At 40.4% G+C, this 18,638-nt stretch overlaps 1 protein-coding gene and 1 non-coding gene across 3 annotated transcripts in view; one reads left to right on the top strand and one right to left on the bottom strand.

Annotated features, from left to right (window-relative positions):
• Positions 1-18,638, top strand: part of xkr4 (XK related 4) — a 506,923-nt gene that overhangs the window by 327,912 nt on the left and 160,373 nt on the right. The gene's annotated exons all lie outside the window — the stretch shown is intronic.
• Positions 9,146-9,217, bottom strand: trnae-cuc (transfer RNA glutamic acid (anticodon CUC)). Its single transcript has one exon. It is a non-coding gene; the product is annotated as a tRNA-Glu (tRNA).

Here is an 18,638-nt window from a genome sequence, read left to right as displayed (position 1 = left end):
CAGCAGGTCAGGCAGCATCCGAGGAGCAGGAGAGTTGATGTTTCAAGTAAAAGCCCTTCACTCCTGATAAATGGCTTTTGCCCGAAATTGGACCTAAGAGTCTGTTTCTGTGCTGTATATCTCTATGACTCTAGGTGGTCTGGAGCTGAGTGGAACCTGAACTGAACATGCCCTTTCCATCAATTTACTGAAGATCAGCAGGAGTCAGATAGGTCCATAATTTTCTGAGTTGGCGTTTCTCTTTTTTTGAATTGAGCTTAACAGGAATATTTCTCAGGTTATAAGTAGATTCCATTGTCACAAGGTAATGTGGCTAGGGTAGATGGCCACCTCACAGATCTTCAGCACTACAGATGGGATATTTTCAAGATTATAGTATTTGTGGTGTCCAGTAAATTCCAAAGCTGCTTAATGTCTTTTGTATAAGTTGAACTGAATGGACACTAGTAACAAAGATGGTGGGACGTTTGAAGGAGAACAAGTTGGAATTCCCAGTTGGCACAATTGATTGAGAATGCTTGACAGTACTCCTGTACTTATATGCTGAGGTGCACTGAGGCCTAGAAAGAGGATGGAATGATCTCTGACTTGTTATCACCATTCTTGGCTTATGGAGTTTTGAACTGCATGGTAGTCCAAGTCAGGAGACAAAGAAAGAAAACAGTACTTTATCTGCAATAAATTCAGTAAATCAAAAAAAAGCAGAAATCTTCTACATTAATGATTCCAATTAGATGAGCATAAGAAATTATTAATTTTACGGGCAAATATTATACTGGATGAAAATTTATTTTCAAATGATTCCATCCTTCATTCAGTCTCAACAAATAGGAAAAGACAACTTATACTCTTCAACCCCAAATACAGTAACACTGGGTAGCAGAAAATAAAACTAAATTGGACTCAGCAGCGCTGGGATCAATTTGTAATATTCACATTAATTCTAGGAGATAGTGTCAGTTTTCATTATGCTGAATGTACTTTGAGTGAGAATTTAATCAAAAAAATTAGCTTTAAAAGGAGTAATTATTTGGTCATCATAGCTCTGCATCAAATTCTTTCATTTTCCAATAAGTAAGCTTTGAAAATGTTTATTCCAAATTAATGTGGAGGCTTTTCAAGAAAGCAAAGGTATCACCTTCAAAGATAAATGAAGGAGATCAATTGAGTCATTATGTTCACCTTTCAAATAAATTAATTTGTGAATTCATGAAAAGTGAGAACTTACAGTTGTGAAGGAATTTGAATGAGGCTACAACACAATTTAAAATTATAAACATTGACCCAGATTTGGATGGAGCAGGGCATCCTATATTGTGCCATGTTAGTTCCACTTGTTCATGCATGGTAGGTTTTAATCTTTTTTGGCTATAATCAAGTGAGAAGGGATAAAATAGCTCGCCTCTTTTCAACAATACTCATCTAATATCCAGAAAATTTTAGGGCTTTTTTGTATGAGAGGATGCCTCTTTCCAGTTGGGATGAAGATTCATGATGAGAATTGCTGTCAATTGCAGTCTCAAAAGCCACCAGGGCTAGAGAAGAAATCTTGAACTGCTTCAGAGACAACATCAGAAAGCCAGTGAATCTGGGTCTATAGATCCTAAACACTAGAGGATGAAATGCTAAATTAGTAAGAAGACTTGCCAAAAATCTACTGGACTCAACTGCATGAAGAATCTGTGTGTTTGGTCTGAAGATGTTTAGAATTCAGAAAGAATAAAATTCAAAAAACAACTGAATAGCTAACTAGTGTGATAACTGAGGTGTGAATATCTGTAAGGTGGTCTTCAGGGTTTAAGTGTTGAGTCTTTATTTCTGATATTTTAAATATTCTATGATAAATATTATTATAGAATCCCTACAGTGTGAAAACAGGCCATTTGATCCAACAAGTCCACACTGACCCTCCAAAGGGTAGCCCACCCAGACCCATTATCCAATTACTTTACATTTCCCCTGAACAATGCACCTACACATCCCTGAACATTGTGGGCCATTTAACATAGCCAATTCACCTCACCTACACATCTTTGGATTGTGGGAGGAAACCACAGCACCCAGGGGAACCCCACAGAGACATGGTGAGAATGTGTAAACTCCACACAGACAGTTGCCCAAATCGGGAATCAAACCCGGGTCTCTGGCACTATGGTACAGTAGTGCTAACCACTGGGCCACCATGTGACCCAGTTATTGTACAGTGTAACTTCTTTGTGTATTTTTCCCTTTGATGTAATATACCTTTTATGTCATTTTGTTAAAAGTACTTTGGCAGCATCTTGCGAATTTGTTCAGTGACTAACTACCACAAAATAAAAACTAAAAGGAAATAAAAACTTAGGTCCATCAAGCCAGGTCTCCATTTGATAGACTTATTTATTATTACCATTTTCTGGGATCATAACATAATCAAAAACGTAGTTAACTATTTTTGCTATGGCAATAAAGAGCTAATCAACAAGGTTTTCTTGAGTTTAAGAAATAGCGAATTCATTAACTCTTAAACCTGAAGAAAATAATAAAAGAAGTAATATTGAGCAAATGGCCTTCATGAAGGCACTTTGGGGATATACACACAGTTAAAGGGTAAGAAAGTTGAAAGAACATTTGGTTGAGTGTCCTTTGGTTATCATTGAACCATAAGATTTAAGCCAAGTCAATGTGAATTCATAAGTTTCTTGGATGCAGTTAGTTAGAGTGAAGTTGCAATTATTGCAAGTTCTTAGCTCTCAGTCCCTTGATGATTTTTCTCTCCAGCTGTTTCTGTGAGAGACAGATGCCAAGTGCTCTGTTAACTACTGAAAAAAAAACTGGAACCTCTCCATACATTTTCAACTCTCCATACAACTTCTTTGGGTTGGTTTGTCTGTCATAGCTATATTGACAATGTACAGCACTTTGCATTTGTTAATGTCTTCCTGAGACTGCCATAGATTTCAATGAATGTTTGAATTGTAAGAAGTCATTCCTTTCATAGCACAAAGGGCAATTTATTTTTTTCTCATTTCCATTTTGGAAGGGAGGCCTTGTATTTTTACGCAGTTTGTCTTTTCTGAGTCCAAATTAGTTTGTAGTCTTCAAAATAACATCTTCAGACAAATGATATACTATCTTTTGGCATTTTGCCCACTCAATTGCTAGAAATGATAGCTAATAACAGTGCAATGAGGGCAACTGAACAATGGGATTAACAATTTATTTCTTCAACCAATGAGGGTTAGAGATTGAAAAATAAACACAAGAAGCATAGGAAGGTAAATTGGAGTAGAATAGTTGGAATCGTTATTGCTTTATTGCAACCACATCCCCAGGACCTTACCATTAAGTGTACAAGTCCTGCTTTGATTTGCCTTTCCAAAATGCAGCACCTCACATTTATCTAAATTAAATTCCATCTGCCACTCTGGCCTTCAGAGGTAGGTATGCTCAGTGAAAGACTATTCATGACAGAGATTGATAGATCTTAGGAAGTAAAGGAATCTAGGGAAACAATCCAAAGACAGAAATTGCTTGAGAAATTCTGTTCTGAAGAAAGATTACTTCAACCTAAAACCATAACTCAGCTCTCTGTCCATAGATGCTGTCAGATCTGCAGTATTTAACCAGTAATTTCTGTTTTATTTCAGATTTCCTGCACCACAGTTCTTTATTTCATTTCATGAATATGGGGATTAGGTAAAAACTGAAATTGAAGTAGAAGTGCAGTCATTATCCTATTGAATAATTAAGAAAGTCCATTGCCTCTACTTCTGTTCAAATTTATTATGTTTTTTTTCCATCCATGGTTTGAGGTATCACTGGTGAGGCCAGATATTTTGCTTGTGATGGTAGACTTTTTGAAGGTGATAATGAGCAACCTTGTTTAATCCCTGCAATCAATTTGGTATAAGTACTTCCACAGTACTGAAAAGAAGGGATTTCAAAGATTTGATCCAAGAGCAGGGTAGGAACACTGATACATTCAAAATCAGTATAGTATCTGGCTTGGAATGGAACTCAGACAGGGTGGTGTTCTCGTATGCCTGCTGTCATTGCTTTCGAAATGGTAGAGATATCTTGTATTCTTAAGTGTTCTTGGAGCTGTTTTCATCATGTCAAATGGACAGTATTACACCACAGTCATTAATTTTGCATGTTTGATTGTGGATAGACTGTAAGGAATGAAGAGGTGAGCTACTTGCAAAATTCCCAGATTCTGACTACTGACTGTTAACTGGTTTTTGCCAGGTATCAGCCCAAAAAGATGTCAAATATTTATTTCCTAACATTTGTTGTCATTTCACTATCTCAACGCAGAATATTTAGTCAGTTAAATCCAGTAGCCAGATTGATTTTACTGCCTAAAAGATGGAAGAAAAGGACGTGAAGGAGAATGCATGCCAGATAGGGAGTCTAAGCTCATGGAGTCCAGCTATGGAATATCAATCAACTTCTAAAGATAGGAGTCAATGTTATAGGTGCCATTGCGTAGTCACTACAAGAGAGTTTACTGAAGGCTTTGCAGCTACCCAAAGATGACTGAATGCCAATATCACAGATGTACTTATATCACTAGGGACACTGTCACCTACAACTGCCACCTCCTGTAGGAAGATCTGTAGCTGCAAAGCTTTGTAGGGAACTTCCCATCAGTGGCCCTTTCAGACTGTAGCTGGGATCTTGAGTAGTATTGGTAATTTGACTACTCACGAGTATATTATTGAATTCATGGATGGTCTTCTCATGAATGCATAGCTGCTTATATAGTTCACCATTGTCACAGAAGGCCAAGCATCCATTGAATTTGTAGCCATTGCTGGGTTCCCTTGGGTTTAGGGTACTATCAACTTCACACATGTAACACTCAGAGCTTCCTGACATCCTCTAGTAGATTTCAGAACAAATAGTGCTCTCATTTCATGAATATCCAGTTCATTTATTATCCACAGGCAATAATGCCTACAAGTCTGCACGCATAGTCCAAGAAGCTGTCATGATGTTTCACTCTACATAACTCACCTGTGATGTCAAGTTTCCCTCACCTGCATCTTCTCCAGGGCTGGCTCATACCCCCAGGAGACCCAGCTGATGACTTCAGGGTGCAACTCCAGGAAAATATCAAACAGCAGTTCAAAGCTGGTCACATATCCATTAGGGTCATCATTGATCTACTGATGATGCATTCCATTACCTGGACCACTCAGGAGGAGCATTCCTGTACTAACTGGACAGTGTCTCCATGATAGTGATTTTTTTTGCTGTGTCTTGCACGACCTGCCTCAATGACAGCTCGTAAGATACTGCAATCAAAGTGATTTTAATATTCTTAAATCTTTCTTTTATTCCTGCTATATCTGTGTGTTGCCTCAACAACAACAGCTCAAGTTCATTTTCCATCCATCACATGGACTCTATTTGCTGGTAAATAGAGTCTGAGTCCATAATCCATTCTCCAGGATAGTCATGATGGGCTACCCTGTCATTGAGATTGGGGATTTTGTTTCTACTTCCTCTTAGTGATTTAATTATTCACACTCATTCATAATTGGATGTGGCAGAACTGCAGAGATAAGACCCATTGGTTGTAGGACCAATTAGCCATATCTATTACATGCTATTTCTGCTGTTTAGCAGCAAGCAATGTTATGTTGTATCTTCACCAGGTTGGTACCTCACTTTTAGGTATGCCTAGTGCTGCTAGTGGCATGGTCTTCTGCATTCTTCATTGATCCCTGCCTGATGATAATAGTGCTGTGAGAGATATGCTGAGCCATGAGATTACAAACTGTAGCTGAACACAATACTGTTGCTGCTGATGCCCCACAGTGTCTCATGAATAAGTTGTTAGATCTGTTTACAGACTATCCTATTTAGCATGACTTTAGTGCCACACAACATAATAGAGAGCACCTTCAAGTTGTTAGATCTGTTTACAGACTATCCTATTTAGCATAACTTTAGTGCCACACAATATAACAGAGAGCACCTTCAATGTTTTAATGGGACTTAATGGAATGTGTGTGTGAGAGAGGAGGCTACAGCATTCTCGTCCTAATTCTCATCCCTACTTATGTATTGGCATTCAGTCATCTTTGGGTAGCTGCAAATTCACTAATTCTCATCCTAACCTTGCATGTGAATATGAATTCTCTCTGCATGTATAGAGGCAAGCATACAGTATGATGTTATGTTTAGAATCATAGGGTCATTGAGATGTACAGAACAGATGGGTTCAGTCCAACCCATCTATGCCGACCAGATATCCCAACCCAATCTAGTCCCACCTGCCAGTACCCAGCCCATATCCCTCCAAACCCTTCCTATTCGTATAGCCATCCAAATGCCTTTTAAATATTGCAATTGTACTAGCCACCACCACTCCCACTGGCAGCTCATTCCATACACATACCACCCTCTGCATGAAAAGGTTACCCCTTAGGTCTCTTTTATATCTTTCCCCTCTCGCCCTAAACCAATGCCCTCTAGTTCTGGACTCCCTGATCCCAGGGAAAAGACTTTGTCTATTTATCCTATCCATGCCCCTCATGATTTTGTAAGGTCTATAAGGTCACCCCTCAGCCTCTGACACTCCAGGGAAAACAGCCCCAGCCTGTTCAGCCTCTCCCCATAACTCAAATCCTCCAACCCTGGCAACATCCTTGTAAATCTTTTCTGAACCATTTCAAATTTCAAAACATCTTTTCAACAGGAAGGCCTAACCAATGTGCTATATAGCCACAACATGACCTCCCAACATCTGTACTCAGTACTCTGACCAATAAAGGAAAGCATACCAAACGCCTTCTTCACTATCTTATCTACCTGTGACTCCACTTTCAAGGAGCTATGAACCTGCACTCCAAGGTCTCTTTGTTCAGCAACACTCCCTAGGACCTTACCATTAAGTGTACAAGTCCTGCTCAGATTTGCTTTTCCAAAATGCAACACCTCGCATGTATCCAGATTACACTCCATCTGCCACTTCTCAGCCCAATGGCCCATCTGATCAAGATACCATTGTAGTCTGAGGTAACCTTCTTCGCTGTCCACTACACTTCCAATTTTGGTGTCACCTGCAAACTTACTAAGTATACCTCTTATGCTCATATCCAAATCATTTATATAGATGATGAAAAGAAGTGGAGCAAGCCCTGATCCTTGTGGCACTCCACTAGTCACAGTCCTCCAGACTGAAAACCAATCTTCCACCACCACCCTCTGTCTTCTACCTTTATGTCAGTTCTGAATCCAAATGGCTAGTACTCCTTGTATTCCATGAGATCTAACCTTGCTAACCAGTCTCCCATGGGGAACCTTGTTGAACGCCTTACTGAATTCCATACAGATCACGTTCCACCACTCTGTCCTCATCAATCCTCTTTGTTACTTCTTCAAAAAACTTAATTAAGCTTGTGAGACATGATTTCTCACGCACAAAGTCATGCTGACTATCCCTAATCAGCCCTTGCCTTTCCAAATACATGTACATCCTGTCCCTCAGGATTCCCTCCAACAACCTGCCCACCACCGATATCAGGCTCACTGGTCCATAATTCCCTGGCCTGTCCTTACCACCTTTCTTAAACAGTGGCACCACATTAGCCAACCTCCAGTCTTCTGGCACCTCACCTGTGACTATCGATGATACAAATATCTCAGCAAGACGCCCAGCAATCACTTCCCTAGCTTCCCACAGGGTTCTAGGATCTACCTGATTAGGTCCTGGGGATTTATCCACCTTTATTCAAATCAAGACATCCAGTAATTCCTCCTCTGTAATGTGGGCATTTTTCAAGATGTCACCATTTATTTCCCTACACTCTATATCTTCCATGTCCTTTTTCACAGTAAATACTGATGCAAAATACTCGTTTAGTATCTCCCCCATTTTCTGCGGCTCCACACAAAGGCCACCTTGCTGATCTTTGAGGGATCCTATTTGCCCTAGTTACCCTTTTGTCCTTAATGTATTTGTAAAAACCCTTTGGATTCTCCTTAATTCTATTTGCCAAAACTATCTCATGCCCTTTTTCAAACTTTAACATTTTAACTTTTTAATAACGTTTTAATAAGCAAACTTAACCACTTGAAGCTGACAGTAGGAATTTTGCCACATGCCTAAATCAAAAATTATATCTTACATGAATTTTTAATTACATAAGGCTTCTGAATAGCACCATAAAATTGGTATGTTATCTTTTTACATATATCTAATTACATGTCTACCTCCTAATTAAAAATATTCTAGGTATCTAATATGACGCATGCTAAAGCAAGCTGGTGATAATTCTGCAGTGATTAGGTTGTGCTGGTGTAATCTTGAGCGCTGGAAAACAAACATAAAAGTGTCTGATGTAATGAATTGAACTTCAGCCATTGTTACCACAAGAACAGTAATATACCCTTCTCACTGGGAGAAGGTAATCTGATGTAGCTGGCACTTTTTGATCGAATACAATAGAGCAGTGGGTAAGGTAACATCAGTGAGGGAGTCTGCATATTTAAGCATATTTTCCAAGCTGTGCTTGAAACACTTCAAAGAAGCACTGAATGGCTGTAAACTTTAATGTCATTGTTTTGGATATGGAAGTGTAGTCATTTGGTTTGTTATGTGTTGTGAAACACATGTGGAAATGTCATTTTTGAGCTCCCATGATATTTCTATACAGAATTCAAGAAATCCACTTGCCATTATGGACCAAAGCAAACACCCTCAACATATTTTAAGAAGATGGCTGAGACCCCCAACTCTTTTTTATTTTTAAAGGCAAGTATAAAGCATTGTATACTGGTTGCAAATCAATTGGTCAAACTACCAGGCTGGAAGCAAAACACACTTTATTAGATTAGATTACTTACAGTGTGGAAACAGGCCCTTCGGCCCAATAAGTCCACACCAACCCTCCGAAGAGCAACCCACCCAGACCCATTCCCATACACTTACCCCTTCACCTAACATATGGGCAATTTAGCATGGCCAATTCACCTAACCTGCACATTTTTGGACTGTGGGAGGAAACCAGAGTACCTGGAGGAAACCCGCACAGACTCGGAGAGAATGTGCAAACTCCACACAGACAGTTGCCTGAGGTGAGATTTGAACCTGGGTCTCTGGCGCTGTGAGGCAGCAGTGCTAACCACTGTGCCGTCTCAAAAAACTTACTTCCCTGACCGGGAATCGAACCCGGGCTGCAGCAGTGAGAGCGCCGAATCCTAACCACTAGACCACCAGGGAATCACTATTCTTACACAATAGTTTAAATAAACACAAAAGAAGAATTACAATAACTTAACTCTATTAAAAAACTTAAGAACATAGAACATAGAACAATACAGCACAGAACAGGCCCTTCGGCCCACGATGTTGTGCCGAACATTTGTCCTAACTTAAGCACCTATCCATGTACCTATCCAATTGCTGCTTAAAGGTCACCAATGATTCTGACTCTGCCACTCCCACAGGCAGCACATTCCATGCCCCCACCACTCTCTGGGTAAAGAACCTACCCCTGACATCCCCCCTATATCTTCCACCCTTCACCTTAAATTTATGTCCCCTTGTAACACTCTGTTGTACCCAGGGAAAAAGTCTCTGACTGTCTACTCTATCTATTCCCCGATCATTTTATAAACCTCTATCAAGTCACCCCTCATCCTTCGCCATTCCAATGAGAAAAGGCAGAGCACTCTCAACCTATCCTCGTATGACCTATTCTCCATTCCAGACAACTTCCTGGTAAATCTCCTCTGCACCCTCTCCAAAGCTTCCACATCTTTCCTAAAATGAGGCGACCAGAACTGCACACAATACTCCAAATGTGGCCTTACCAAGGTCCTGTACAGCTGCAACATCACTTCACGACTCTTGAATTCAATCCCTCTGCTAATGAACGCTAAGAGAATAATAGATTTTTTTAACCACTAAACAGCAACTGTTCCACTTTAGTAACATCTTATATACACACCCTTGGCAAAGAGAAATTCAGTAAAATAGATTGTCTCACAGACAATGTTCCTTGACCCAATTGTATCTCTGTGCGTAGTCCGTATTTAATTAAACAAAATTGAATAACTCTTCTACAATCCTTCTTGTTAATGATACTGCGTAATGGAATAGTCTCCAAAAATCTAGTAGACACATCCAATTTGGTCAACAAGTACTGATTCTCACTTTTTGTTTTAAGTAGGGATCCGACACAATTATTTAAAACTCTTATAAAAGGTTCCTCGCATGCTGAAGTCTGGGACAGACTTTGAACCAATCTCGCAGCTCAAGACGGGGCAACCATGAGGCGCTGTGTGCCATCAACAGCAGCAGAACTGTACTCCAGCACAATCTGCAACCTCATGGCCAGGCAGATCCCCCACTCACCCATTACTATCAAACCAGGGGATCAACCCTGCTTCAAAGGAGAGGCTTACCAGAGCAGCATCAGGCATACCTAAAAATGAAGTGTCAACTGGTGAAGCTGCTAAACAGGACTACTTGCGTGCCAAATGGCACAAAGAGCAAGTGATAGATAGAGCTAAGTGATCCCACAAACAACCGATCAGATCTAAGCTCTGCAGTCCTTACAAATCCAGTCGTGAATGGTGGTGGACTATTAAACAACTCAGTGAAGGAGGAAGTTCCACAAATATCTCCATCCTCAATTATGGTGGATCCCAGTGCAAAAGATAAAACTGATGCATTCGCTTCAGTCAGAAGTGCCGAGTGGATGATCCATCTCGGGCTCCTCCAGTGGTCCCAGCACCACAGTGGTCCCTCCAGTCAATTCAATTCACTCCACGTGATATCAAGAAATGGCTAAAGGCACTGGATACTGCAAAGGCAATGGGCCCTGATAACATTCCAGCAATAGAACTAAAGATGTGTGCTCCAGAATTTGCCACCCTCCTAGCCAAGCTCTTCAAGTTACAACACTGGCATCTACCCGACAATTAAAAATTACCCAGGTGATCTTGTTCACAAAAAGCAGGACAAATCCAACCCAGCCAATTACTGCCCAATCAATCTCCTCTCCATCATCAGTCAAGTGATGGAAGGAGTCATCAACAGTGTTATAAAGCAGCACCTGCTCAGCAACAACCTGCTCAGTTATGCCCCAGTTTAGGTTTTGCCAGGGTCACTTAGCTCCTGATCTTATTATAGCCTTGGTTCAAACATGGACTAAAGAGCTGAATTCCAAAGTGTCAGCCCTTGACATCAAGGTCATATTTGACTGAGTATGGCATCAAGGAGCCCTGGCAAAACTGGAATCAATGGGTATCAGTGGCAAACACTCTGCTGGGTAGAGTCATATCTGACGCAAAGGAGGATGGTTGTGGAGGGTCAGTCATCTCAGCTCCAGGACATCTCTGCAGGAGTCCCTTAAGGTGGTGTCCCTAGGCCCAACAATCTTCAGCTGCTTCATCAATGACATTCCCTCTGTCATAAGGTCAGAAGTGGGGAAGTTTGCCAATGATTGCACAGTGTTCAGCATCATTCATGACTCCTCAGATACTGAAGCAGTCCTTGCTCAAATGTAGCATCCAGACAATATCCAGGCTTGGGCCAATAAGTGGCAAATAACATTCACACCACACAAATGCCAGACTCTATCACCACCAGTTGATATTCCCTGGATATTACCATTACTGAATCACCCAATATTAACATTCATGGGGTTACCATTGACCGGAAAGTCAACTGGACTCACTACATAAACATGGTGGCTAAAAGAGCAAGTCAGAGTCTAGGGATACTGCGGCAAATAACTCACCTCGTGACACCCCAAAGTCTAACCACCATCGACATGGCACAAGTCAAGAATGTGATGGAATACTCCCCACCTGCCTGGACTCCAACAACACTCAAGAAGTTTGACACCATCCAGGATAAAGCACCACAATTACAAACTTTCAATCCCTCCACCACTGGCACTCAGTTGGAGCAGTCTGTACTATCTACAGAAATTCACTAAAGAGCCTTAGACAGCACCTTCCAACCTATGACAATTCCATCTATAAACACAAGATTAGCAGGTACTTGGGAACACCACCATCTGCAAATTCCCCTTCAAACCACTCACCACCTTGACTTGGAAATATACTGTCATTGGGTCAAAATCCTGGAATTCCCTCCTGGAGGGTCAATCCACAGCAAGTGGACTGCAGCGATTCAAGAAGGCAGCTCACCACCACCTTCTCAATGGCAAATAAGAATGGGCTATCATTGCTGACCAGACAGCAATGTCCAAGTCCCACAAATGAATAAAGAAAAGGTATTAATGTTGCTGGTTTTATCATTGCCTGAGGTTTTCCTATGACCTGACATGTATGACATGTCCAGCAAAATTCAACCATATCTCTATACAGTCCAGGCCAATACAAAATGTTTTATTTATTTTGGCTTGAGTTTTCCTGACTCCCAAATGACCTCCTATTGAGAATTCATGTGCTACCTGCAACACTTCTTTTCTATAACCCACCAGTAATACAACTTGATGAATTTCTGCCCATTTTTTATCTGCCATTTCCACTGTTAATCTTGGAGACTTCACTCTCTGTTCTGCCACATGAGTCTTCACTACTTCTGGAAGTGAATTTTTGAACTCCTCCAAGATAATCGTCTCTCTCTGAATGTCATTTGTTTGATCTATTTTCAATGCTTTTATCCGCCTGTCAAAGTGACTTTGTTGCTCCTTTCAAACTCTATTCAGTCTGATCAGATTCCCTCCTCAGGTTCTTAAAATGTTGTTTGTACGTGTCTAGCCCTAGTGCATATGCACTTAAGATGGCTTTTTTTACCGCAACGTACTTCCCAGAAGCTCAGTGTTACAGGTAGCACATGAATTCTCAATAGGAGGTCTTGGGGAGTAAGGAAAACTCAAGCCAAAATAAATAAAACATTTGTATTGGCCTGGACTGTGTAGAGATGTGGTTGAGTTTTGCTGGACATGTCATACATGACTTATCTGCGACTAAACATTCGGAAAAAGTTTGGAGTGCAGACAAAGATAAGATTACAGTGGTGCTGGAAAAGCACACCAGCATCTGAGGAGCAGGAAAATTGATGTATTGGGCAGGAGCCCTTTATCAGGAATCCCCCAAAGTTAGCCAGGTTACCTTGCACATTCTTCCGAGATGGCAGCAGCAGAGTTGGCAGCATTCAGCTTCTGGGGGAAGTTGAGGCCCTATATATCTTCATCCATGCTCCAACTTGGGTGATGGCATTGGAAAATGAGCCAGGATCCCGTTGGTCGATTTGGAGCCAGGACCCATCAGTCAATGTCCAGCAACAGAGTATGTGTAGGATCTGTGCCACGTGACCATCTTCATCTCGGACATGATGGACAAGGAAGCAATGGCACCAGTGGTGGCAGAAATGGAGCATATTGTCTTTTTCCTGAGGATGATGTCAGATGGCAGTGACTGGAGAAGCAGAGAGGCTGAAGTCTATGGAGAGAAAAAGATGAACTTTTGAAGTTGTTTCAGTTTTAGTAATATCAATTTAATATTAATTTATTCAGTTTGCTATTTATTCAATTTAGCCAGTAATTTATTCTATAATCCAAGATGGCACCACAACATGATGTAATTATTCATTTTTTACCATACCTAGGTACAAGTGACAATATTCAGTTAATATAACTCTCTCAAATACGTCCTCTAACAGTGATGTAAATATTTCACTAGTTCTACCTACCAGCTTTGTTTGGATCAATAATATCCACCTGATCACCAACAATTTAATTTGTTTAGCCACTTTCTCAAATGAAATGAAAGGGCTTATATGCCTTCCTCATCATACTTAGGCAACATTTGGGCATATTCAAATAGAGCCCCAACAGACTTTGGCTATGATGAGATTGTTTTCCATCACTATCGTCATCACGACACCTACCTTTCGCCTCTATGTCTGCTATTTTAAGTCAGTTTTGACTTTTCAGTTCCAAACTCCAAAGTTCAACACTTTCTCATTTTCCCTTCTTCTGCGTGGGCCTTCCTTTCCTTTTCTTTTTCCACTGCGAGAGCGATTCCCACTTTCTGATTTCTTCTGCTTTCATTCATAATTCAAAGTTTTATTTCCTTTTCTCTTTATTTTTCTTTTGCCATTAATTCAAGCTGCTTCATTTGCAATTGTATTTTAGTCTTTTCCAAAGATTCTGATGACAATTTTGGCAATTGTAAATGTTGAGCTAATGTTGCAATTATCTCCCCTTTTCACAGAGAGAAAGGCCACCCTAACTCCAACTTGTCTGCCAATTCCTAAAGCTTTGTCTTGCTCAATTCCTGTAAAGTTCCTGAAGTGACTTTTTCCACCCCCTCGTAAACTCTTAATAACTGAAGGAGCTAGACAAATGCACACTTTTATAATCAACCGAATGCATCACCTGAAATGAGAACACCAACATTCTTCACTCGCTGTCTTTGAGTCCAATAATCGTATACCCAATCTGGAATTTGAGATTTTGATCCCAACAAGAGCCCCAATTTGTTATGGACCAAATCAAGCCCCCTCAAAATATCTTAACAAGGTAGCCTAGACTCCAAATTTTTCTTAGTTTTAAAAGCAAGTACCCTGTATAAGGCATTGTGTTCTGGATGCAATTTGATTGGTCAGACTACCAACCTTAAAGTAAAACACACTTTATTCTTGCACAATAGTTAATGTAAACACAAACTACTAAACAACAACTATTCCATTATTGTACCAACCCATAAGCACACCCTTGGCAAAGGTAATTCCAATAAAATTACCTTAGTGGGCGGCACGGGTGGCACTGTGGTTAGCACTGCTGCCTCACAGCGCCAGAGACCCGGGTTCAATTCCCGCCTCAGGCGACTGACTGTGTCGACTTTGCACGTTCTCCCCGTGTCTGCGTGGGTTTCCTCCGGGTGCTCCGGTTTCCTCCCACAGTCCAAAGATGTGCAGGTCAGGTGAATTGGCCATGGTAAATTGCCCGTAGTGTTAGTTAAGGGGTAAATGTAGGGGTATGAGTGGGTTGCGCTTCGGCGGGTCGGTGTGGACTTGTTGGACCGAAAGGGCCTGTTTCCACACTGTAATGTAATGTAATCTAATCTAATCTAATCTAAAATGGATTGTCTCACAGACAATGTTTCTCCAGTCCATGAGAAAGGAACATCAAGAGAAAACTCTAGCAGAGGGATAGAATTCCAGTATTTTGCTGTTGCAGGGAGAGATGTATAGCAACTTCCAAACCCAACAGTTACTGAAAGTTAAAAACTAAAATCTTGATTATGATGGAGCTTCATCCCACCTCTTCATGCTGCTTCAAACTTAAAAAAAAAACTAAATTGGTTATTGGCTTTGAGCAGACTTCTTGATACCTGTCTCAACCTCTCTTTATAAAACACCAGGACAAAATAACACCTCTTAGTCATAGTATTATCACATTGTTGAAGCTCCAAACCATTACCTTCTTAATCCAAATTTCTTCCTTGTTGTTTCATCATCTCCTGAGTCATGCTGAGTAGAATGTATTCCTAGTTGTTGGCAGTCGGCAGATATATTTTGAAAGAGTTTATTCTTCATACGTTAGCATAGGAATGAAATTCAATTTATTGACTGTTAACACTTCACAGCACAATCTGACTCTGAATAATTCAATAGGAGCCACTAGATAGGAATCAGAAACCTGGCTAATTTTGACCCTTCTAAAGCAAAAGTATTAAGTCCAAAGAAAGCATCCCAGTCTCCACTCTGAAAAGTGAATCATACTGATTGGAACCAAATTTAAGATGATGTTGCAAAAGAATAATGAACAATCCATAGAAAGAATAATTCATTGGGGAATACCTGTCTAGGGGCAAGAATGAAGCTGGACTGAATAGATTGGGGCCAAAGGTTGCTAGAGAAAACTGTAGCTGAACAATGGGAAATCTTCAAGGAATAGGTGGTTTGGGCACTGTCCTTACAACGGAAATATAGGACAAACAAATACAAAGCTTCCTGGTTGAACGGTTCTGAGGAAGAGTCACCGGACCCAAAATGTTAACTATTTTTGTTTCTGATTTACAGTGTCCACAGTTCTTTGGATTTTTATTAAGCTATAAAAAGAAATTCCAAAGTCTTTTATTAACATATAAATAGTAAAACAGTGGTAAATGAGGTAAGGTCACTGAGCAACCAAAAATGGGATTTACACATGGAAGCAGGAAGCATTGCTGACTTACTAAATTAATATTTTGCATCTGTTTTTACCAAGGAATGATAAGCTACCCAGTCATGGTGATACAGAAGGCAATTCAGTCACTAGAAATGTTCAATATTAATAAAGGGGTAGTATTGGATAGATTACTGTACTTAAATTTGACAAGACATCAGGACTAGATGTCAGTACTCAAGGATACTGAAGGAAATCATTGGAAATTACAGAAGCACTGGGGATGTGACAAGAAATAGTAATGGTCCATTAATGCTTTTGGGCTGGAGGAAGATTTGTAATTAAGTTTTTCATAGGTTGGTATTGGAAACCCTTGCTTTTCTGATATATGTTAATGGTCTAGACCTTGAGTATTGTGAAAAAAGACACATTTTGTTGAATTTTTGTGTCTTGCACACAACAGAACAATTTGCAAGAATGCCAATTTAAGAGGAAAATCAACATTTATACTATGTTAGAGGAGAGTACTGATTTACACACTAAACCAACGCGGGTTGATCGAGAGTTGTTCAAGGAATGAAACCTGAATTACTGTAAGTTCATTTGATCATAGTGAACCTGGGGGGAAATAAACTTCACATATGATGAAGCAAGATTGAACATGATATATGCTGCTGTGAAATCACATTTCTCTTAATATGAACACATGAGCATTTATCTTCCATAGTTCAACTAAAAGAGAAGTACAGCAAGGGTGGTTTATCTCTAGTTGGAAAGTATGGACATAATTTTCTCTGCCCAGTGGAAGCGGTTTTGAGAGCGTGTGGGGTGGGAAAATCCCTAAAAATAGCATAAAGCCAACATCCTGATCAGATTATATTTACTTTCATTCTTCCCTGGGGCAGTTTGTTAATCCAGCCAAGCCTCCCATGGTCTGGCAGAAAACAATTTGAGATACTCTAAAAGCAATCAATAACTTACTCAAGCATAGAATATTATTTCTGAACATGTGCAGTCTGTAGTTGGCTCTGTAACTCACCAGAAAGACCTAATGCAGAGCAGAAACTCTTCATAAAGTACAACTGACCTGATAACAATACTGTAAAGGGTGAAACTAATTAATGTGTGGTCAGCTAAGTTGAAAGGTTTGTGCTGACAAGAATAATTCTTTCAGCCTAAAATCATGGATTGTGTTGAGGATGGCAACATTGTTTAACTTTTAGATATTTTGGAAGTACCTTATTTTCTGTGAGACCTCCTTGAGACATGAGGTTTACACATTTTGAAATTATTGTCAAAGAGTGTGCAGCTGAAAAGGCGCAGCCAGTCAGACAGCATCCGAGGAGCAGGCGAATCAATGTTTCAAGTTGAAATGTTGATTCTCTTGCTCCTCGGATGCTGCCTGACCAGCTGTGCTTTTCCAGAACCACACTCTTCGACTCTGATCTCCAACATCTGCAGTCCTCACTTTCTCCTACATTTTGAAATTAGTTGGACTTCTGAGGGGAAGGTTCAGTGTCCTCCAGATGCAACAGGGTCATCACCTTCAACAGCAGCTGCTATCTACTCCGTAGTCATCGACATATGTTGGACACAGACTACATCTCAAAGAAGGTGATATATTGAGTACAGTGTCTATCCATCAGGGTTGGCTTCCTCAGTCTACCTGAACATGTAATGCCTCAGAAAGCTCTGGCTATCACAGTAAGTGGTTGTAGTTATCTGCAACCTTTTGGAAGCAGGTGTCTGCCCAAGAGCAATGGGAGATCATTATTAATGGCTATCAAGATGAAGCTAGCCTTTCTTAAATTATGCATTCCTTCCAGGAATCTGCTACTGGGAAGTATATAGCCTTGCAAGCTGGAGCACGCAACTACATCTGCCAGACCACTGATAAATTGTTTCTGAGGGCTTTCAATCAACCATGAGATGAATGAAACCAGTCAAACCCATGGTGGGTTGGTGCTGTTTCCATTGTAAGTCCTTACACAGATCCAGAAGCTCATAGACCAACCCAATATGGCAATCAGGACACCCTCAAAACAGCCACATCTATTTGAAAGAGCTACCATTCCTTTAGTGCAGCAGTTTTGTGACCATTGCATGAGGATAATACAAATATGCATCAAGTATCCAAGGAGCTGCAATCATACCTTTCTTCTTCCGTGCTCTCATGCTCCAAATGTATTTTCTCCATTAGACAACATCAGTTGGCTCTCAGGTGACATTGGATATCCACCCAAGGCCTGACTTATGAATCCAGTGAGGAGGCACAGGAAAATTATAACTGAAGCAGTCTCACCACCAGAACCATAATAAAACATGCCATTAGTTTGCAAAGATATTCTCATGTGTTAACAGATCTGGAATCATCCTTCAAAACACCTGAATTACATGGGGTTACAATGCCCATTACAACAGGGTTGAAAGAATTAAAAACCCCCAATGCTAGACTAAGAAAGAGAGCTCTGGCAGCCTCAGAAGAGGAAGAGTGTACTGAAGAGCTGTTTGCAGCAAAGGCCATATAGATCTTTCTCACTGGAGCTA

This window comes from Chiloscyllium plagiosum, unplaced genomic scaffold (genome assembly GCF_037043375.1).
Source record: "Chiloscyllium plagiosum isolate Xiang-an unplaced genomic scaffold, Cpla_swu_hap1 HiC_scaffold_4, whole genome shotgun sequence".
Taxonomy (NCBI): Eukaryota; Metazoa; Chordata; class Chondrichthyes; order Orectolobiformes; family Hemiscylliidae; genus Chiloscyllium; species Chiloscyllium plagiosum.
The sequence above is the reverse complement of the archived record's forward strand: the minus strand, read 5'-3'. Positions and strand labels throughout refer to the sequence as shown.